The 22,593-nt window shown below is 25.9% G+C and overlaps 1 protein-coding gene across 1 annotated transcript in view; it reads right to left on the reverse strand.

Annotated features, from left to right (window-relative positions):
* The window catches only part of LOC111041658 (trace amine-associated receptor 1), a 57,936-nt gene extending 45,524 nt beyond the window's left edge, over window positions 1–12,412 (reverse strand). Inside the window, exon 1 of the mRNA XM_022326003.1 lies at window positions 12,340–12,412. The gene's annotated coding sequence lies outside the window, so the exon portion shown is untranslated. The remainder of the gene's footprint in view (window positions 1–12,339) is intronic.
* Between the last annotated feature and the right edge of the window lie 10,181 nt (window positions 12,413–22,593).

Consider the following 22,593-nt stretch of genomic DNA (forward strand, 5'->3'; position numbering starts at 1 on the left):
TCATTTTTTCTATTAGTTTATTGAGTTCGATTCGAAAATTATTTTTATTTTTTTTGTCAGTTCTGCAGTAAACAAGCTCTTTGAATGATGATATACAGCATGTTAATTTATTGTTACCTATTCCGACATTTCAAAAGATTATAAACAGGTCACAGTATACAATTAATGAACATACATTTTTTTAATAACTATTATTTAAATAAACTTAACAATCTGTATACTTAAGGTATTACAATGAGTTACATTCAGAAAAAAAAACGACTCATCACAATATCACACTATATATTACATGGCGTAGAAGCTATATTTTTTACTAGCACCTTAAATTTTTTATTGTTGTTAGTTTTGGACTTTTGGTTATAGTTTTGGAGGAATTATAAAAGTTAAAAAGTAAACCATGAACTATTTTCAACAAATTAAGTAATAAATGAAACTCTGATTCAATGTTTTTGCTTATTATTTCGAATGTTAATAATAATTTTATTTTTAAAAAAATTACATAGGTGTCATAATATCACACATTTTTATAATATTATTCAGTTTTTTGTATAATTATTATTATTTATGCATACTGCTTAAAACCAGGAAACTGGTATTGGATGTTTCATGAAAACCAATATGTCATTTAACGATATATTTTGGAGTCAAGTGTTACTGTTACGATTTTCCGGATTATGTATAGACGTATGGTAGATATAGGTACTACGGGCATTATTGGGAACAATACAACTATAAAATATATTTGTATAACAACTGAATGCATCAATTATTTGTGCTCTAGCCCTTTAGGCTTCGAGCCTTCAGTCTAAATGTATGAGTTATGGTAATAGAAACATTAAAAATGTCAGATGAAATAATTTCACATGCCTAAACCATATTTATTAAAATGATAATTTTATTTTAATAATAATAAAAATAACAGTAAGAATATTCAACAAAATGTTTGTATAGTTATCAATACATTTCGTCGAAAATCAAGTTTTGAACTCTTGTTTAATAATATAATCGTATAGTAACATCAGCTGTCGTCCATTAAAAATATTAAATACGTATTTGATTAACTGTGCAAATAAATTAGAAAAGGCAGACAGGAAACAGAGACCGGATCTTGGACACTAGTCCTTCAGTTTCACTCACTCCAGTATAAAAACAAATTATTGATTTATTTTATTATATATTTATATAAACTCAAGTATTATTAACAAGCATGATGTATTCGTCAATTAAATCTGTATTTATTTCTAGTTTGAGTGGATAAGGAAAACAATCTTAAAAAAAATAAATATTGTACGTTGTAATAATTGTGTAAAAATCTTCAAAATATACGTGGAACCAACTAATTTATGTACTTTAATTGAAGGATTCACCACATTTTAGTTAATAAATTAGGTATTATATTTTAATTAAATCGATAATATACTTATTCCCCTCCCCCCAATTCCACTTTAGTCTTGTAAATCTTTTGAAGTTGTATGAAAAAAAAATTATTCTATATAATTAAAGTATTAAACCCATATAAATGCTTGGAACTCTTTATAGCTTCCAGCAATAAATTTAATATAATTTACATGGATCTGATTTTAGAGAAATAATTTACTAAATCACTTAAAATTGAAGAAACGAAGTTTGTTTGTGTGATGAATACAAATGCATTATATTCATTAGTTAGGTTAGGTTAGGTCATTCGTATCTAATTATTCAATAAAAAAAATCTTTCTAATTACTAAATAGTAAACACAGATAAAATATTAAAACTAATATCAAATTAACCGCATCGTTACGCATTCTGAGATCTCGTAAATGGGAACCATGGATATGTATTATATCTATATGAACTATTGTATTATATGATGAAAGAACGTTTAGCGAAAATTGATTGGAACCACTTTTGCTAGTATTGTCTTGCGATTTTTTTTTTTTTATGAGTTATATTGAAAGAGCCACAAATTATTAGTCTATACATTTAAGAATTGAGACTGATATAATAAGTTATATAGCATTACAACAACCGTCTTCCTCGAAAAACGAGGGGAGACGACGTAAACTCAATAAAACAAAATAAGTGTTGTCTTCAAGTAAATGTTTCACAGTTTTGATATTTTATTTATATTTATCAACAAAATAAACATTTTTATGAATTCCTTGCGTATGAAATTCAATTGATTTACTAAAGAACACTAACATAAAGCATAATTTTGTGTATAAATATTTAAACATAAACATCGCAGTTTTACGTTTTTGGAACTGCTATTCGTGCAGGTTTTGTACATATTATAATACCTAGGTACTGGTTAAATACTGTATTGAAATTGAAACGACTTGTTAAAGATGTATAAATATTTTTCTACTTAGGTATATATAATATGAGGTACGAAATATTATTGTGTATAAATACTCAGAGAAAATAAGTAAAACATAAAATATAGGTACAAGTAAACAGCTTTAAAATATTAATTGAAATAAGGTTTTTAAAAAACAGTGAATACAAGGAGGAAGAAAACACTATATTAAAAATCCTGATGCCTATATTATATCCTGGTATTTATTCTAACGTTTCAAGGAAAATCGGTCAGGAGCCGTCGTAACTTATATTCCATGTTGGCACATTGCCTGAAATATGAGATTTAAAAAAAGATAAAGTACAAAAATGTTTACACGATCATCATAACGTTCATGTGTAGAATTTTTCATCCAAAACTCTATAAGAGAGGATTGAAAATCTAAAGCTGATAAAGAAATGCAATACATAATTTTGAGTTATCTTTTAAATACTTCTAATGCAAGAATATTCACTGAATATATTCATGTACGTATTAGTTTTTACATCATTGTTATTGCTAAATATGAAATTATTCAATACAAAAATATTAAATGTACGATTATTACGTATTTTAAAGACACTAATAAATTTTTGGATTTAAGCAGTAGGTAATATAGGTGAAAATATATGAGATTATAAGTAGGAATAATCTTAGCTAGTTAGCATAATTTATAATATTAATATGATGCATATACTTTTATTTTATATGCACAAACAATAAAAAAATGTAGTATATTATAATTGTATACAAATTATACAATCTGATAAACTTTTTAGAGTTTACAAATGTATTTTTTATTAAAACTAGTTTATAATATATTAACTACTTTTTAAAATTATTTTATATTAGCTTTGATAGAAATTATAACGTACATTTTAACTTTTATTCAAATATTGTAATTTAATTATTTATTATTCATATATATATAATACATAAAATGATAACCGCAAATATAAGCCCCGTGTTTGAAAAGTAACTTTTACTTCGACGGTTTAATTTGCAAATTATACTTTTGCAATTTTTCAAATAGATTATGGAAATTATTAATTGAATAATAGCGATTAACAAATTAGTATTAAAGTTGACTCTCAGTATAGAAGACAGAAATAAATTATTGAACTATGAACAGTTCTAGAAATTTGTATTATCTAAACATATAAATATATATATACAATTCGAAATTGTGTACAACGAAAAAAGTCCCCACTTCCCCAAAGTATTATAAAAGAAACAAGACATGTTTTTCTATATCTGATTCAGCATCATTAATACTCTATTTTACTCTAATGACAAAACTACCCTGATGAGTTTTTTTTAACATTTATTAGAAATATACTATCCGTAATAATGGTTAAAATAAGCATATTAGCTGAATTTACATGTTTTTGATTGAGTGAGGTGAGTAGTTACCCAGCAGTAACACTCGACTTCCTGATGAGTGAATGTAAAATTTTGTTTTTTAATTCAATTATAATTTTGAATTATTATACTTGTAGTGTTATTATTTCATATCTTAGTTTTTTTTTCAAAAGCACTTGTCAACATTGGTAAAATTGTATAAGTTGTGATGTGTTCACATTATGCGTGTAGATAAATAATAATACTCATTAGATATAATATGTTTAATTTAAGTTGATATTATTAATAACATGAATATGTGATTAATAATTTAAATAATTTAGTATTCTTAGTAGTTATTGAATATGTAAATATTGTTCTAGAAATTATAGAAATGAAATTAATAATGGAATAACTGATTTCTATACAGGTGCACATGATTTATAATTCAATTTTTCTCGAACAATTTAGAATGTCTTGGAATTTTAAAGGAGTACTTAAGGAGGTACTCTTAAGTTTGTGCTGAACACATGCTTATAAAACATCAACTTAGTGTTTTGTAGTGACCTACAACTTTGAATACAACGACTGAAAGGGTAAAGTATTATTGCATATTATTGCTCTTATGGGAGTTACTACCTTTCCATTGCACATGATTTCGTAATGTTATGATAATATGTACCTATATTTAATTTTAAACATTGTTTTTAAATGTGTATTTATTGAAGTAACATACATCAAATAATTAATTTAGAACTCTATAAGTTTAAGAGATTAACAATTTTTTTTATTTAATCCATCATTTTTGGAAAGCAAATTAATGTTTATAGTTACAAAAATATGATAATCTACTTAGAAAATTCTAGACAAAGTCTCTAAAAAATGATCTTAAATAAAATATAGTTTTTTCTACTGAATTAAATAAACTAATAAAAAGATATATTTTCTATTAGAAAGAAGTATGCGAATAAAAAAGTTAAAATCTAAATTTAAGACATGAAACGTTCATCTTCAAAAATGTCAATAAAACATAATTTGATGGTGTAAACTCAAAAAGTTTAAATAATATTGAACGATACGTATTATGCGTGCAATTGTGCAAAACGACATTTCTGCAGACTTTTATTACATTTCTTATTTTAATTTTTAAGTTAGGTTCTGCATGAACATGACCAACAGGAAAAAACGTATCATTGATTGTTTAGATATACCTGAAGATATCCCTAACGATCCACAGTAGAGATTATTTATATTTTAATGATAGTCTAAACTATCAACCGCCTGAGCTAGACGCATATATCTGTGACACATGTGTAATCTTGATTTCGGTTGGTTTTTAATTTAATTTAATTATTTATCAGTGAACAACCGTTCACGGAAAACTTGAACAGTTTTCATGTTTTGAAACAACTTGCCCTTGAACTTAGATATATCGATTAAAATGAATGGGTATTTATTATTTAAATTAAACTAAACAATATTATTGTATTGTGTAAAATGACAAAAATATAATATCTATGATATAAAATATTTTGTTAATTAACAACTCACGAGTGTCAATTAAACTGTGTAACCACATAAATCTACACCTCTACAGCTGAAACTAATTTTATATTATTATGTACTTAATCATAATTTTCGGTAACATTTTATAAAATATAGATATTCTTATTCATATATATTATATAATACGAAAGTCGTTTGAATAATAGCTTTTTGTCTAGCAAAATAGGAAAATAACAGTGCCCCATTCTGTATATTGGAATATAATTTAATATTGTACATAGTAGTTTATACCGAATTATATGTATTAAGACAAATGAGTTTTCAAACATATTATGATTTGTATAAAAGTATAAGACCCATTTTTATCAAGGCTAAATGCGGATATTATGGAACTCGACGTTCGGACACTTGACACATTACATTGAAAAGAAAATGTCTGTTTTACAGGAAAAATAACAAAGAGAAAAATGTCCACATTTTCAGTTTCCATACCTATTTACAAAGCATATTTTTCAAATTCATAAAAAGTAGCATCAAGCTATTTTAAAATTAAAATTACCTAGATAGTTTTCACTTACTTAGGATTTACAAGTATTTGCATGTTCGTGTCGAATGTCACAAGACATAGAAATGTTTTTTTTTTATATCAATAGTATAATTTTTTTAATCTGTTTTGGAATATACTCAGTGCCAATTTTAAATCGTGATTTTTCAATCGATACATAGGTACACAACTATCACAGCTCACAACCAATAGACAACAGGAACATATTATGGTATGCCAAGAATAGTGGCCAGTGGACACCTACTACTTATTTTTAAGATTATTTATTTTACTATTTTTGTTCTCACTAAAACTTTAGTTAGCAACCGTCGGTTGAGCATTCTTGTGCATATTTCATCATTTTTATTGCATATAATTTCTAGCATATTTCATATTTTCTAGAATTTTTCGATCAGATTATAAAGCTTATTATGTGTATGTTCTAAATCGCATATGCCTATTTATACGCAGCGAATCCTATGGCTGACCATAAACATTTAGGTTTTTAGTGGTTATTATAGTTTGGTTTTGCAGAACATTACATATTATTTTAATTTTATTTCATTAATTTCTACTCGATTTTGAAAATAATACAATTTAGCATAAAAATGCATCGACGAATACTTTAAAGTTTTAAACCTTGTACACACATATTTCATATCTTAATAGGTATATAAACAATTTGAGTAATTTTTCACGAAAGAGGTTGACATTTTTCAAAGAATACCTGTTTAGAATGTTTGTATTTTGTATAAGTATACCACCTGTGTTCGATTTTTCCATATTTATCACGAGGTTTAAGTGAAACTTGTGTAACTTCTTCTGCTCGGAAAATAAAAAAATATATATTTATACAGATACCAAAAATGATCAAGCCATTTGTATAAGACCGATGCGTTTTACTTGCCCGAGTCATTGGTTTAAAATGTTGAAATCGTACAAGCTTTTCGATTCGCCACAGTGCGTTTTTTTTGCGGTATACATAATATGAACTCACATTATTATAACACACAAAAAATATATTATAGAGCAATATTACAGTCGTTATTAACGATAAAACGCCGGATGACCAGTCGGACGCATAAAGCAGTGATGGTTATATACGGTTTATTGTAGTTGCGTCGAAGCTTATTACATTATTATTATATCGTCTGTCCATCAGCCATCTGCTGTAATACGTATCTGATCTCTCTGCAGAGAACAAGACCGTCTGTTCTCCGACTAACAATCGTAATCATTGTTCATACGATTATTACTGTATAGACCGAAAGTCTACTTGTGCATATAATATAAACTACGAGGTTTACGCCGTGTATTAAGATACATAAGTCTCAATAGTCACACGCAGAACACCCCCTTTGAGAGCGCATACCAATAGAATTGTACACAAGACTATATATATAGAAGTCTATAATATTCTCTTTGAAGTAAAAAGAAGACGGATTATTATATTATATAGGTATTATAACAACGACTGTTATATACTATAATACTACATAATTTATCGCTTATCTACACATCTGCCACGGTTATTTTGTTTTTATACATATTGTGTGTCACCGTGAGCGCATATTTTGGTTTATTGATAAATATGTAAGCACTTACGTAAAATTGTCAAATAGATATAATAGACGATTATTGGCTGAGATAGTGACCGGATTTTTCGGAGGGTTTAGAGGGATTTGAAGCGACGATTTTCCGGCTTTGTCTAACACAGACGCAACATTGAACACACGCCGTGTTTCATTCCAACGTAAGTTCCGATGGAAGTTTTAACGTGAAAATAATTCCAACCACAGTAAATTGATTTACTGGGTTGATTTTTGAAATAGTATTTTTAGATTCAGATAATGAACTACTGCGCTGTAAGGTCTATGGTAGCATAACATAACTTTGTTATTTAAAAACATAAACTATTTATGGGTATTTTATAACGTGCTTTATTCTTTTTGCTGGTTTTTCATTTTTTTAAACCGTTAAAAAGTTAGGTCAAAATTGAATTCATCCTACTATTGTCTAGATAAAATGAAATGCTTATGTGCTATTATCTCGATGTTCATAGCTACAGAAACCTTTTTCGTGAGTTTAACATACATCGAGTCTCGACTTATTTCTGGTTATTGTGCTATGACAATAATATAATATTAGTCATGTTTGCCAACCTATTTGCAGATAAGAGATGAACGTTTGATTATACGCTTCGACTGGCGCGCGAGCCATAAACCCTTGCGAATTGCCAAACATCAACTGGGTAGGTATACCAACATAATATATTTAGTTACAATGGACACGACAAACAAGTTTGTTTGCGCGAACCTTAGAACAATAAAATAATGTTATACTATTCGAAAAAAATAAAATCTTCTGTTTATTATGGAGGTTGTAGGTACAGATATTATGCGGTTGTCGTGGAAAATTTTATTTTCTCATTATCGTCGAATTAAACGGTTTCTTTTTTGATGTCTGGTCTTGCGGATTAAAAGTTTTTTTTTCGCTCGCAGTCGTTTTTCATCTACGTGCATGCGAAATGTTTTATTATACATTTAAAATAACATCAGTCGTCTTGAATTCTCAAACAATACATTTCTATGGTAAGTAAACGCTTATTATTGTAGGTAAGTACTTTATATTTTACGTATTCCTTTGAAATGATACAACATAATACCTATCTAGTCTTAAAATAAATTATACATTATTATTCTTGGTCTATATTTTCCTAGTACCATATTTTGAGAAGCTCCAGTCGAATATGTTTTCATACATTTTTGTACATTATACGTGAATATATTTAACAAAATTGAACGTCAAAAGTCTTAGAACCAAAATTTGGGCAGGTGCCAAAGGTAGGTCACCTATTAGGCACTATTTATTATAATAAGTTACAAGTATATTATGTTCAAATATAATTTTTTTTAAATATATTTCAATGCAGACACTAACTACACCGTTTAAACGATGATTATCATGAGTTTAATTATTTATATTGTTTCGTATACACATTAACGACGTGTTAACATTGATTGTAAATTCAAGATATAATGTTAGTTACTGATGTAGCTGATGCAGGTATAGGTACCGGTTTAATCCATATTATATCTACTATATTCGTATTACCATAATATATACCTACATTATAAAAATTATAATCAATATTACTTACAATTTTCTGAAAATATTTTTATTACCGATTTTGAACTACCTACAAATAATTGTATGTATATATTTTATGTTGTAATAACTTGAAAAATTTAAACAACTTACTATATTAACACACTAACCTATATATTTTTTAATTAAATTAGTATTAGCTGGATACTGTGTAGCTGTTAGTGTTAGATAAATATGAAGCTCGTTTATATATATACATATATATAAATATTATATATAAACATATAAATACCCAAATAGATGTATAAATCATATATACTATTTATATGTCAGCCTTCAAGAGCTTATATCAACGGTCGGTAGCCCGGTTCAGACGGCAGGTAAATATTGGGCTTTGCCAGTCGATGTATTAGAGCCTTATCAGTTGCTCCTTGCAGCATTACCTACCACAATATAAAATCCTGTTACTACTATTAACCAGATAATTCGTAAGAACTAAGATTCATATTTATGTGAGCTTAAAGTAAATGAAATAAAATTGTATTCCAAAGCTGAATTATTGATGATTAAAAACGGACTGCAACTCTTCTTTGCAGCCCGATAATTATTGAAAAACTGTTGATTATTAAAAACTTGGGCAGCTACTCCGCTGTGTAGTGATTTAGAATATAAGTACACAATTTTATTGAGTAGATCACTTTAATAGATGTTTTAAAAATGAAATTTCAATTGAATGATAAATCATTGCATTTGAAAAAAGATTCCTAGCGGACACGGAGTCGGGCCCCTACATTTCTATGGATATTATATATTTTACTTATATATTACTATTTGCTACTAGGAATACAATTGGTTGAAAATTTGCCTAAAACATGAGATTATCATATAATACAATATAATAATATATCACATAATTTATAATACGATTAATAGTATAGCATAAATCATTATATTTTATTTAAATCTAAAATTTCCCCAAGATTATAACTTTAAAGGCTTATAAAAAATATAGATATTGCATTAAATTGCTATAGTTAATAAATCTATAGAGCATTTTTTTAAAAATATTCAATAATTTAAAATGTCTTTAATTAGCTCAAAAAGATCCAATATATTTCGGAAGTTGTATTATGTCTCGAAAATTCTTTTATATATATTCTTTTATTAGTATGAAACAAATTTAGTGAACATTTCAAGCATCTGCGTTATTCGTTTTTGGGTAATATCGAAATGATAAAATCGACTTTGTTAAAAACTAATGTTGCTTTAGTTCCTATTACCTTTCATTTTTTCGTAATTTTTTGAGGAATTAGTAATATTTAAGAAAATTATGGGAAATTTTTTAATATAGAAACTACCATAAATATTGAAGATTGAGGTCATTTTTGTTTTGGTAAAAACACTAAAAACAGTGTTTTTGAATAGATATAAAAAAAAAAATACACACATAAATATATTGTTAAACCGATACATTCTTCGCCATCGCTAAGTATCTAAAACCAAATTGAATACGAAATTTGTGTGAGTAAACTTAAGCAATAGAATTTAACTATTTTTTAATCGTTGTTATTTTTGTAAATTTTAGATAAAAAGGGCAGATAATTGGTTTTTTTTATAAAAGGTCTACGTTGATGGATACATTCATGAAAAAATTACGTCTAGCCAAAACCCTATAAAATTAAACATTATCATTTACCAACCCGTGTTCTATAATATTACTTTGTGACAAGTAACATTAACATTGTTTAGGATTTATTTACTGTGGTGTTTAGGGATTGTAAAACGTCTTTGTCTATTCGAATACGCCGAATCCTTTGTATCATCTGTTTGGGTCATCGCGTAAAGGAAGAAAATGCCTAGAGATTTGTGCATCATCCCATGATCCAAAGTTACATTGTTTGCGATTGTGATCATCGTGCTTCTTTGTTAAAATAAAGCTATTTGGATATCATCCAGCATGGCATTTTAATTTAACGTACTCCCAGAGAATTAATTGAAGGTTAAATATAGGTGTTATAGAATAGTGGATAGTTAGTAAATAGTAATTAACTCACAGTTCACATGACTATGTACTTTGTACAATTGCATACACCTTCTTACTCGAATAAATAGTTAATAGTTCAATTGTAGTTTAGATATTGTTTTTTACTTACATGAGTTCGAATGATCATATTTGCTATTGCCTATTTGATAAATATTCCAAATATCAATATAAATTGTTATTTAAAAAAAATTGCTTAGTTAAAAACACAATGTTGTATCACTAATTAGTAACTAAATAAGTATAATTTACACAATTGAATACAATCAGAGGGGAGAAGAACTTAAAACATATAAAAGTTACATAATCATTACTACAAAAAATGTAATATTAATAATTTGTCATAACTACAATAGGTAGGTCGTAAAAAATATATTATTTACTTTTGGCTGACTAATATTATTACAATTTACAACCCGCTATTTAATTGATCTTAAAATAATATTTTAAAAGTATCTTTGAATGAGTCCTTACTAACATAAGGATAACTCAATTTATAGTAAATATTACTATTATTATAAAAGCATAAGTTAAAATCATGACTACCCTTTTAAGGATTTCGTGTTGAAATAATATATGATAATTTATTAATATTTTAATATGTAATAATGTTTCAGTCTTTAGATATAATATTAGTAGTTTGATATTCTTCAAGGTATAAATGTTGTATAGTGCATTTTGCAATTTATTGGAGCCTTTTAGCTGTTGACTTTATATTATTGTGTTTTTTTATTTATGAATTTTAGTTTTATACTTATTAAATAAATTAGATACTTTATTTAAAATTATAAAATGTGTGAATAAGTAAATAACAGTCTTGAATCAGGTAGGTACTTAAAGAAAACATTTTTAAAATAAATTATTAAGAAAGGGTTAAATAATTTTATAATTTGTAATGGTACAATGAAATTTAAATATACTTTCCACTTTAATATACATTAAGTTTTCTTTATTCAATAGTTTTATGTGTAATCTGTTCTATTTAAGTTGCAATAGTTATTGGTATATAAACATGCTTATTTTATGACACTTCAATGCAATTTAAAAAATAAAAACGAATCTAATTTTTATATGAGCTTGATTATTATATATTGGGTCTTAAAAGTATTGTTTTCATATCACGAGGTATTATCCTGGTAAATTTAAGTTATAGTAAATTGATAGGTATACGTAATGCAAATATAAATGAATCAAAAATAATAATACACCCCAAGTCGCCAACCTTGAATTAACATTATTGAATTTTCACTTAATTTGTTTGTAAACTTTTAACGTGTTACAATTCAATAACCGCATAACATGAATCACTAAATGAATACAGAAATTTAATCACCACTCAACTTTACTATAGGTAATACGCGTCTGATCGGGCTTCAATCAAGTCTTACATTTAACATTTTTAAAGTAAGCGCAAACAATTTGTGATGTGTATCAAAAAGTTTTAAATATTAAAATTAAATTTAACGACATAAAATACTCACCAAATTGTTCGCGATGTTCGTCAATTATGACTTCGGTTAAGGGTTGGCCGTAAGCTCGCGGAGCCGAAGTCGAGAACGCACTGTCCGTTACGCGAGTCGAAACGCCGATTCCGCACCACAAAAAGACAGAAGCGCAAGCGTTCACCATACATGTTGTGCAAAAGCAAATTTACGAGCGAGGATTACTATATACAGACGACGAATGCGTATACACTATACTTGGTAAAAATATCACACATATTTATTTTCAGTTATAAGAGACTCACAGTTTTCCCGATAGTGAATTCGATCGTGATACACAATATAATATAATTATAATACATTATTATTATCGTATTTAAAATAGTTAGGTATGTTATTTTAATCCATTAAAACAGAAAACTTACAAAATGATTAATTTAAAATATTAATTTAAAAATTAATGTTATACAATGTTTGTTTTGAGAATTTGTATCATTAGCGAGATAGATAGGTACCTACCTATAGTATATTAAAAATAAATAAGTGACATGCTAACACAAAAATGATTTGTATGGTGAAATAAAAGAGTATAGTGTGATTATAAGTCAATATATATATTTTATTAATTCAAAACAAGTTTATTTTTAAGATATTAGAAGATTCTCTAGCTAAGTTTAAACAGTGGCATAATTTTTTCAAATGAATGACGACATGTTATTAAATATGTAAATTACATATGAGATATGAATACAGCAATACAGAAATAAAATAGACGAAGATATATACAATTTAAAAAAAATTAATATTTTAGTTATTATAGTTAACCAATATTATAGTGTGCAATTTTAAAAGAAAAAATTTTAGTTTTGTGAAAACATAATAACTACCATGTTATATTTTTATATAAAATAATTAAAATTTACATGAATTCAAAATAAAAAATCGTTATCTAAATAAAAAATAAAGATTCTAGAATTTCCACCTCCAAAAATGTTTTAAAATACCTATTGATTACAGCTAATTTACATAAATGATTTACAAAAGATAAGTTAATCTAGTTATTTTAATCCCAATTTAATTTTTTTTCATACATACTACTTAAAGGTATATTCAAATATGTATAAGAAAGTATTACACATTAGTATCATGTTTTATGTTAACCTCTTAAAGCTTATCTTGATATATTATTATATTGTACATACGTCAAAATTTCTACAGAAGAAATTAATTATTTGATATACACCTAGAATGAAAATATTATGTTATTTTGTAATCCGGCAATAAATATAGAACAGCACAAAAAACAACTAAATAATATAATTTATATTTTTATCCATACCCTAGTTGTGGTTTTTGTATTTAATTTTTTTATGACAAAAAAAGTAAAATGATAAATTCTTTTAAATTCTGAGTGGAGCAATGCATTATTTTTTTTTTGTTTGGACAATTATTAAATAAATTACTCTTATTTTTCACAATCCGTTTAGCATATTGTGAAATCTTTTTTGTCTTAAGAAAATTGCTTAAGTGCTGAATAATATTTAAAATTAATTTTGTTATCTTATAAAAGTTTAATATCTGTGTATTCATAATGAATAATATATTGATACATACATAATATTGATGTATAATAATTGATATTACATAATATATAGACCTAAAGTTTTAATATCATTTGACTTTTTGAAAATAAATAGTTTAAAATAGTAAAAATTAATTTTTTAAGCACCATTTTCAATTTTGTTGTAGATTTACCACCTCTAACACGTTACTGTTAAACCAATACATGTTTTTCTCCACTCAAAATCTAAAATATATATTATAATAATATATACACGTCATAATTGAAATTTATTTTATTTATCATGCTTCTAAATAGTTTAAGTGAACACTAATAATAGTACTATAAGAGTTATAGGCACAATATAATATTAGAATTCGAGTCAGAACCACGAGCGTGTGTACACCACCTGTCAGCTAAAATAGTATAAATATTTATCTATATAATGTGACCCATTCGTAATTTAAAATAGTTTTAACATTTAACAATAATAATTCATAGGTGAGCCTAGCATGAAAGTTTGACCATTTAAAATTAACCCTTTCAAACATAGAATTGTTGGTTGTTAAAATTAATTTGAAATCATTTAGTGTTTAATTTAATGTACATGCATATTTAGATGATTTAATATAAAGATTTTGTGAGTTTAATGCTTAAACTAAATATAGTTAAAACTTAATAAGTTATTAACTGTCAATAAAATCTTTGCGATCCCGTGTGTCCATATTATTCTTAACATTTCGTCATGATTTTAATAAAATACCTACCTAATACTTATAAAATATTATACCTTGGTTCTTATTTTGATATTATTCAAGCTTGATATTGTTTACTTTGCTTCTGACACCCCTATTTATATATTTTTAAATCTTGGTACAGATTTAAAATTTATCATATTACATTACTAAATTAAAATTAAACTTTATAAGATACTTATCATAATTGCACAGAATTTAATAATATTTTAAGAATTACATAATATGTGATTAAGTGTAAAATCTATGTTAGACTTAATTTACTATACAGTACTTAGTTTTTCAATCTTAAATTCTATATTAGTACTGTGTAATACTTAGGTAAGTTTTAAATCATGGGTGTAAAATGTTAAATTTCTAAATTTTGTAATCAACTGTAATGTATTATTCTACGGGTATTAGGTGTATATGAAATATTGTATTAATATAAATATCGTTTAGATAAACATAATAATAAATACATATGTTTAAAAATGTCTAATAGGTAGGTGATAAAATATTAAAATATAAATCTTAGCGTCATTGAATACATTTAATGTAATATAATCGATTAGATATTAGACATTGTTTTTGACAGATATACCCTTAGTTTCTGGGGTTTTTTCTAAATAATAAACAAAATATAGGTTTGGGAATTGCTAATTGGATTACAATATTATCCTGAAAAAAATATTTACTTATTAATACTCAAGATCCACCCCGATTTTCAATTACCTCAACATTTCATTCACATTTTAATATCGACATATTGTTAATCAGAATTCTGTTTTGAAAAAAGCTTGAAAATTCTTTTGAAATAGTATTTTTGGTGTCTTAAATTAATACTATTTGTAAACAGTTTAATGACATATCATTTTATCAAATCATTAAAAGTATATGGTTTGCAAAGATACTTTTACTGTGTGGAATCTATTCAAAACGTGATAACTTATAAGTTATAAGAATTATTAATTAAACTTATATAAAATTATAAAACTGCATTTTCATAAAATATTGCAAAAGTAATCAAATACATTTTAAGGGAATATCTTTGATATAAAAAGTTTGAAGTATAAGCTTAGCTTTATAATTAAAAGACACACCTACAAATTTGATATTTAATCTTTTATATTGGTGTTATATTAGAGATAAATTTTGAATATTATAATAAACTGAATAAACTAACGTACAATATTCAATATTAACATACATGACTTTGGTACACTATTTTAACAAACAAACAACATTTTGTCAGACATTACTGTGGACTAATTTTGCTATTTAGATATTAGATAAATAAAATATAATTTAGAAATATAATGATCTATTTATTTATTTTTTTTTTAACTGAAATAACAACAGATTTTATAAACTTAAATTTATTATTTTAACAATCGGATTATCTTTAATTTTATGTAAATACAAATAATAATTTTGCATATAATTGTATCACTAATTTATTAGGTCTTTTTTAACTAATTTCCAAAAGAAAACATTTTATCTCTGAAATATTACAACGATCAATAATCACAAAATCGTTTGAATTAAATTTTTTCCAATAATTTGTATATATATGCTATCTACGAATAAGATTTATTTAAGGGAGATATAGTTTTATATATTTTTTTTTAGTTTCTTCTTACACCATAATTGCCTATAGGATACACAACTCTACCGTATTAAGCCAATATGTTGCATATGCAGCCTATGGATTAGTGAAAGCATTCCAGTGTTAGAGTTCACTGCATCAGTAGGGACTATATGATAAAATCTATTTTTGATAGTTGAGATTCGTGTTTCCCCTAATTTAATTTACGAAAGTATTTTTTTTTTTTTTAATAGTCTTGAAATTATAAATTTCTGCTCGACAACTAAGATCATTAGCATTACATTTGTTTGCATTTACATTCATTTACATTTTAATAATAACGTATTCAATTAAAAATTTGTTACGAAAGTATTATTTTATTTTATTTATAATATTTTTTTTTCTATTTCTCTGAATGTCTTAACAATAAATTTGAAGTTTATTTATAATCATAGCTATTTTTTTTACTATATGCGATTATCATTGCATTTTAGGTTTTCGATGACACAATTGACATTCTAACTACTTCTTTTTACGGAGGTATAGATTCCCCTTTGGCACCATTACAACTTGAATAATATGCAAAGTATCTACATCGGTTGTAAATAACAAAAATACTAACAAACATTATTTTATCACTACATTTATACTACTAACCAGATGTAACAGGAAAACCTGACAAATGAAATAACTTTTATTCTAAGTAATATTTTTAATATATATTTTTCTATACACCTATAACGTTTTATTTTTATTTTTTAATAATAAGAATAAAAAAAATGTAATCTGCGTTAAATGCTTTTTGAACATTTCAAAATAGCCAATTTGTAAATCTGGTTTTTAAAAAACTTTTGATTTTAAAAACATTTATCGAAGTCAAGGGGTTTATTTTTTATCATTTTATTAAATTTCAAAATGTTTGGATTCTATATGGCTCATTCATTTAAAAACTGAAAGTACTACCTAATTTTTTAAAAAAATATTTAAATTTTAACAAGTATACGACTATACGAGTATAAATATTCAAAAATTCTCAAAAAAATATTCAAAAGAAGTTTATACCCTTTGAATTCAAAATTTTTTTTACGACTGGATCAAATTTATTTAACAAAAATAGTGGGATTTCATAAAAATTGAAAAAATAAAGTACATGACTTAAATAAATGTTTTTACAACCAACATTTTTCTAAAAACCAAATAAATAAACAAGAAAATTGTCTTCCGACAATTCTAGTTAATTTGTTATGCCTAATTGAAAAGGTATTAAATATAGAAACTTAAAACGTTCCACTATTACTTATATCATTATTCATCATATTACTATAGACAAAATTTAATTTTGAAAAAAATTACACTAAATTAAGATATTGATACCACGAAATTATTTCCACGGTACTTTAGTATTGATTTCGTTCGACTGATATAATATATGAGTTATAATTTTTATATGAGATGTTTTTGTAAAAAATGAATTCAACTTACTGAACTAAGAAATAATCCCAATAGTAAAATTAATATAAAAAACAATCTATATCCGTTCCCTTCGTTCAGATTCGTTTTTTCATAAACAATCATTTATCATTGAATTCAGATCAAATTTTACACATAATTTTCAGTGATCTATTCAATGAAAAGGTTCACTCAAACATACTATACAGCAGAGCAAATTCCTCCCTTTTTTTCTATCTACAATACGTTTGAGTACATTGAATGGTCAGCAACGATTCGAAAAAATTTGAACCGTATATAAAGTTAAATATAAAGTCACCTTCAATAGCGAGCTAGGAACCTTTTTCAAATAACAAAAAAGTAATTCAATCATTTTTTTATTTTTTTTTCATTAATAACCTTAAAAGTAGCGATACTACATTTTTATTCATGTAGGTAGTGTAGATGAGGTAGCGGTGTAGTTGCCTACTACAAAAATAAATTTACCTTCCACTGCATATAGTATAATATACTGTTACATTAATGCGTATAGTGGTATACCTATATCTTGAAGAAACAAGAATTTCCATATATATATAACTATGATACGGAATCGTTAAGCTTTCGGTGGATATTATAATCTATATACTGATATGTTATGAAACTTTTGACTTAAATTACATTGAAAATGGCGAAATCATTATACGAGTTCCGTTTTGGTATTTAGTACAAAAGCTTACTGTAATTCAACGAAAATGTAATCAATTCGTGTCTAGGTCCTAGGCGAACTTAATTAATTTATAACCATACGCCATATAATATATGCACTTATATACCTGTTATAAACCAAATTGGTGTGTTATGATTAGTTTGTAGACATAATATAATATGTCAATGTTAAATAAAAAAAGAATAATAATATAATGCGTATCGTCACCGTATCAACGTTCTGTACTTACAAGTCACATTATATGTAAGCATCAATGGAAAATTTTTTTATAGCATACACATATTCTTTGTGCATGCAGAATGCTAACATATATTGCATTCCCATGGCTGTAGTGTTTTAGACCCGGGTCAAAAATCACCGTGAGACACCCCGGTGATCAAGTTTTAATCCGAAATTTGAATAATTTAGCATCGCAAGGGAGTTATTGAAGCTACAGTTCTTGTGTCTTAGTACAGTTGACCCTGACCCGGAAAAAATGTCCAACTAATCGTAATAATAATAATTCAACAACCCTTATAATTTATTTTTCGTCATTTGTTTTCACGTTATTTTTTAATTAAATTATCATTTATACAATATTGTATTTCTTTTAAAAATATAATGATATCTTAAAATGTACATTCCGTTAAATTAATTTTTTATTTTTGGAGAGAAATACTTATTATATTATTATAATAAGAATAGATTTATTATTGTATTTTATAATATTATGAAATGTAAATAATAACTTATAATTTAAATCAGCATTCAGGCATTCAGCAATCGAAAACTAAATAATTGAAACCTATATTAATTTTGTCAATGTCATTTTAAGATGTATAACAGTCTGTTAACAAGTTGAATAGGAGCTACTCGACTAGACTTACCTACTAGAAAAATGCATATATATATATATGTGTGTGTGTGTGTGTGTGTGTGTGTATTATATATACATACAATATATACGGAGTACGAACATATAAATGTACCTACTTTTATTCAATTTCATGCGTAGTTACTTTATTCCATAAACTTTTACAACACAATGTCTACGATTCATTTCATTGGAAATAAGTTTTCAGGAGATTTCTTTAAAGGAAAAATGAACATTTAGTTGCTTCCTTAATAAAGTTTCTAAATCAGTTATAAAGTTTAATATTATTATTCACTAAAGTAAATTATTCTAGATTCTAAATAACCATTTGGGTTAGGTAGCAAAAAAAACCCTGTAGGTACTTCAACTTTTTCTAGTTCCTAAAGTATAAATTAATTCTTCAGCAATTAAATCATACAATATACCTCCGATTACTTAGTTTTCTTGAAAATGTCTAATAGGAAATACTGGACAGTTCAACGTCGATCCCAGTCTAAGAATTTCAGAATTGAGAAAATAAATGGTTACAAACTAAGAATTTTTTTTCTTATGTTAGAAACAAATGGCACATATTATAAAACGTAAGTGCCTTGTATATAGCACATCAACACTTCTGTGAACCTTATATTTTGTATTTTTTTCTTATAAATTGATAGTATTGTCTGTATACTCGTTAATGCGTTAAAAACTAGTTTGAAAGTAATAACAATACATTTATAATTTTAACCAAGTATATAAAATAACACTAACAACATATTATTGATAAATCACATTATATAATATATTATGTATACTACATAGTTCATTTTCCGTTTTAAAGACACATTAAATGTATAGGTTATACGTGGATAAATTCATAATGTTGGTGTTAATGGTTTGAAAAAAATATATAATATATATGTGTTAGATAAAAATAAATGTTTTGCTGATTTATTAAGTAAAATATCTCTTTAAAACGCTTTATAGGTACATACAATATAAGTATATAACGTAGGTAGGTATGATAAAATATAAGTGAACGGTGACAACTAACATAACACTTAAGTACATAAGTACTCTACATTTCTACCTTCTAGAATCTATAATACATTTTATACCTAGTTATAATACTTTGAAACCTAAAAACTAAAAATACCTAAACTTATGTGTTGAAAATGAAGGATGTCAGATAAAATAGATAAAATAAATTACTTAGGGTGTTATATCATATTGTGTATTTGGAAGGCTTTATATCATCTAAGCCCGCTCCTAATACGCGTATGATAAGTGCACCCCCAGTCGACTACATATTAAAGAATCAATTTTATACAGACCATAGGTATGGACGATATTTTTTATTAGTAGGTATCTATTTACATGTTACATTCTTTTTCACTTCATACTCATGAAAGCTTTAAATAGTACTTTTTCATCTTATTGAGAAAGTATTATATTCCCATTATGAGTAGTTCAAAATTTGCACACATAAATATATTTTTATAAAACTCACCGACTTGACTCTGCTTAAAGGTTTGTGTTGTATATACAGAATGGCCCGTAATAATTTTTTAACTTACACGGTGTTTATGGTTAATGGGAATATAATACTTCCTGTTTGACATTAATGTTGGTGTACTTCATAGCCCATATACAAATTATCGTACTGGGTCGTTTCGCGTTATTATCTCTAGTTTATCGCGTATAATATTATCTCTAGTTTTTCATTGTCTTTCTTTTTGCTTAGAGTGTGCTACGACCGTAGATATTTTGGGTCAAATATAAATCATAGTTCTCTATCATATTATGACGGCATAAATGTAATTTTGTAATTTTCAATGTTTTCTATTGAAACATTGATGTATTGACTCTTGGATTTTATATACATATATAGGGTTGTGGGTAGAAAATAATAAATCGTTTTTACATTATCATTAGTTGCTTTAGATCTTCAGCCTAGGCAATAAATAGTGTATTCACAATATTATCTATTGATAATAAAGTTATAATTAAAACAACGGTCCTTGGACGTCAGACCTTTTCACAAAAAATGTCCTAACTTAATACTAATCAACAGACAACCGTAATAATATTAAGTATTAACCATAATTTATTTGTATTACACGTACAATATAGTACGTTACAATAGGAGATAGATAATACACAATGTGCAAAATCGAAACCACTGCAGAAGTGTGCAGACTAATCGAATTTAAAAACTTGAACACTTCTCATTATCAGATGATATAATAAAAAGGTTTAATTGAGAAAATTAAAAGAAATGTTTGATAAGTCGATAGAAATGTTCCACATTTGAAAAGTATACTCAATTAGAAGAGAAAACCAGATATAGTTTAATGTACACACGGTGGAGCGGTGGTTTCAAAACGGTGCTATCCACTATAGACTTATGTAAATTTTGATATTTTCAAAGATTCGATTACGTTGTCCCATGTACAGCAGGCCAGGCCTCGAATGTTCTGCATTCCACTTTTATTTGCATAATCCGTTGAAATGTGTGCTCGCCTGCAGTGCATAAAACGAAAACAATAATTTCTCGATAGTGTGGGTATTCGTTATTGTTTATTTTGCAATTTGTCTTTGGGAGGATAGTCATTGTGATTTGTTGTTTTCGGCAATAAAGTTGAAGTGAGAATACAAAAATATAATACACACAAAAATTGTGGAAGAAAGCTCGTGCATACTATATAAGTATGTACATTGTATAATATTATAATATAATTTGTTATCTGAATAAGCTTTTGAATGAGTATTTATCACTACAATAATATGAAGTTGAAGTCTATTACCACCTATATTGTGTACCTTCATTCCTAATACCTACCTACATCAATAAAATAGGGAATAATAATAATAATAATAATAATATATTAATATGTCGATAAATCACTGTTTGTACCAGTGGCGATTTTTCCAAAGATGGACCTGTGTGCAAAACTAAAAAAGGCACCCCTCCTTTATCTTTTTATTCTGAATAATATAGGTATAGATGCATAAATTCAAATTTAAAGTAAAAGTTTTTATTCTAAAATTATAAAATCTTGCAAATCCACGGGTACTTTCCATTTTTATCAAATTTTAATTACATAAAAAATAATATGAAATTATGAAATCACAAACAAATAAAATGACATAATATATCTATTAGTAATAATAATTTAATGGAAATTTCTTTTGCCTTTTTTTCTGCATAATTATAATTATTTCTTTCAAATTTAACTGACGAACTCGATTTTGTTCAATAGATAGAATTCTAAGTTCACTTAATCGTTCTTCATTATGCGAAGCACAGTGGATATATTGTTGCCAATTTTTGTTAAATAAATGATTCCGTTATTTGCAATATCTTAGAATTATCATCAAAGTCTGAAATAATCGAAACGTATCGAAGAACTTGACTTA

Source organism: Myzus persicae, unplaced genomic scaffold (assembly GCF_001856785.1).
Source record: "Myzus persicae strain clone G006 unplaced genomic scaffold, MPER_G0061.0, whole genome shotgun sequence".
Lineage (NCBI taxonomy): Eukaryota > Metazoa > Arthropoda > Insecta > Hemiptera > Aphididae > Myzus > Myzus persicae.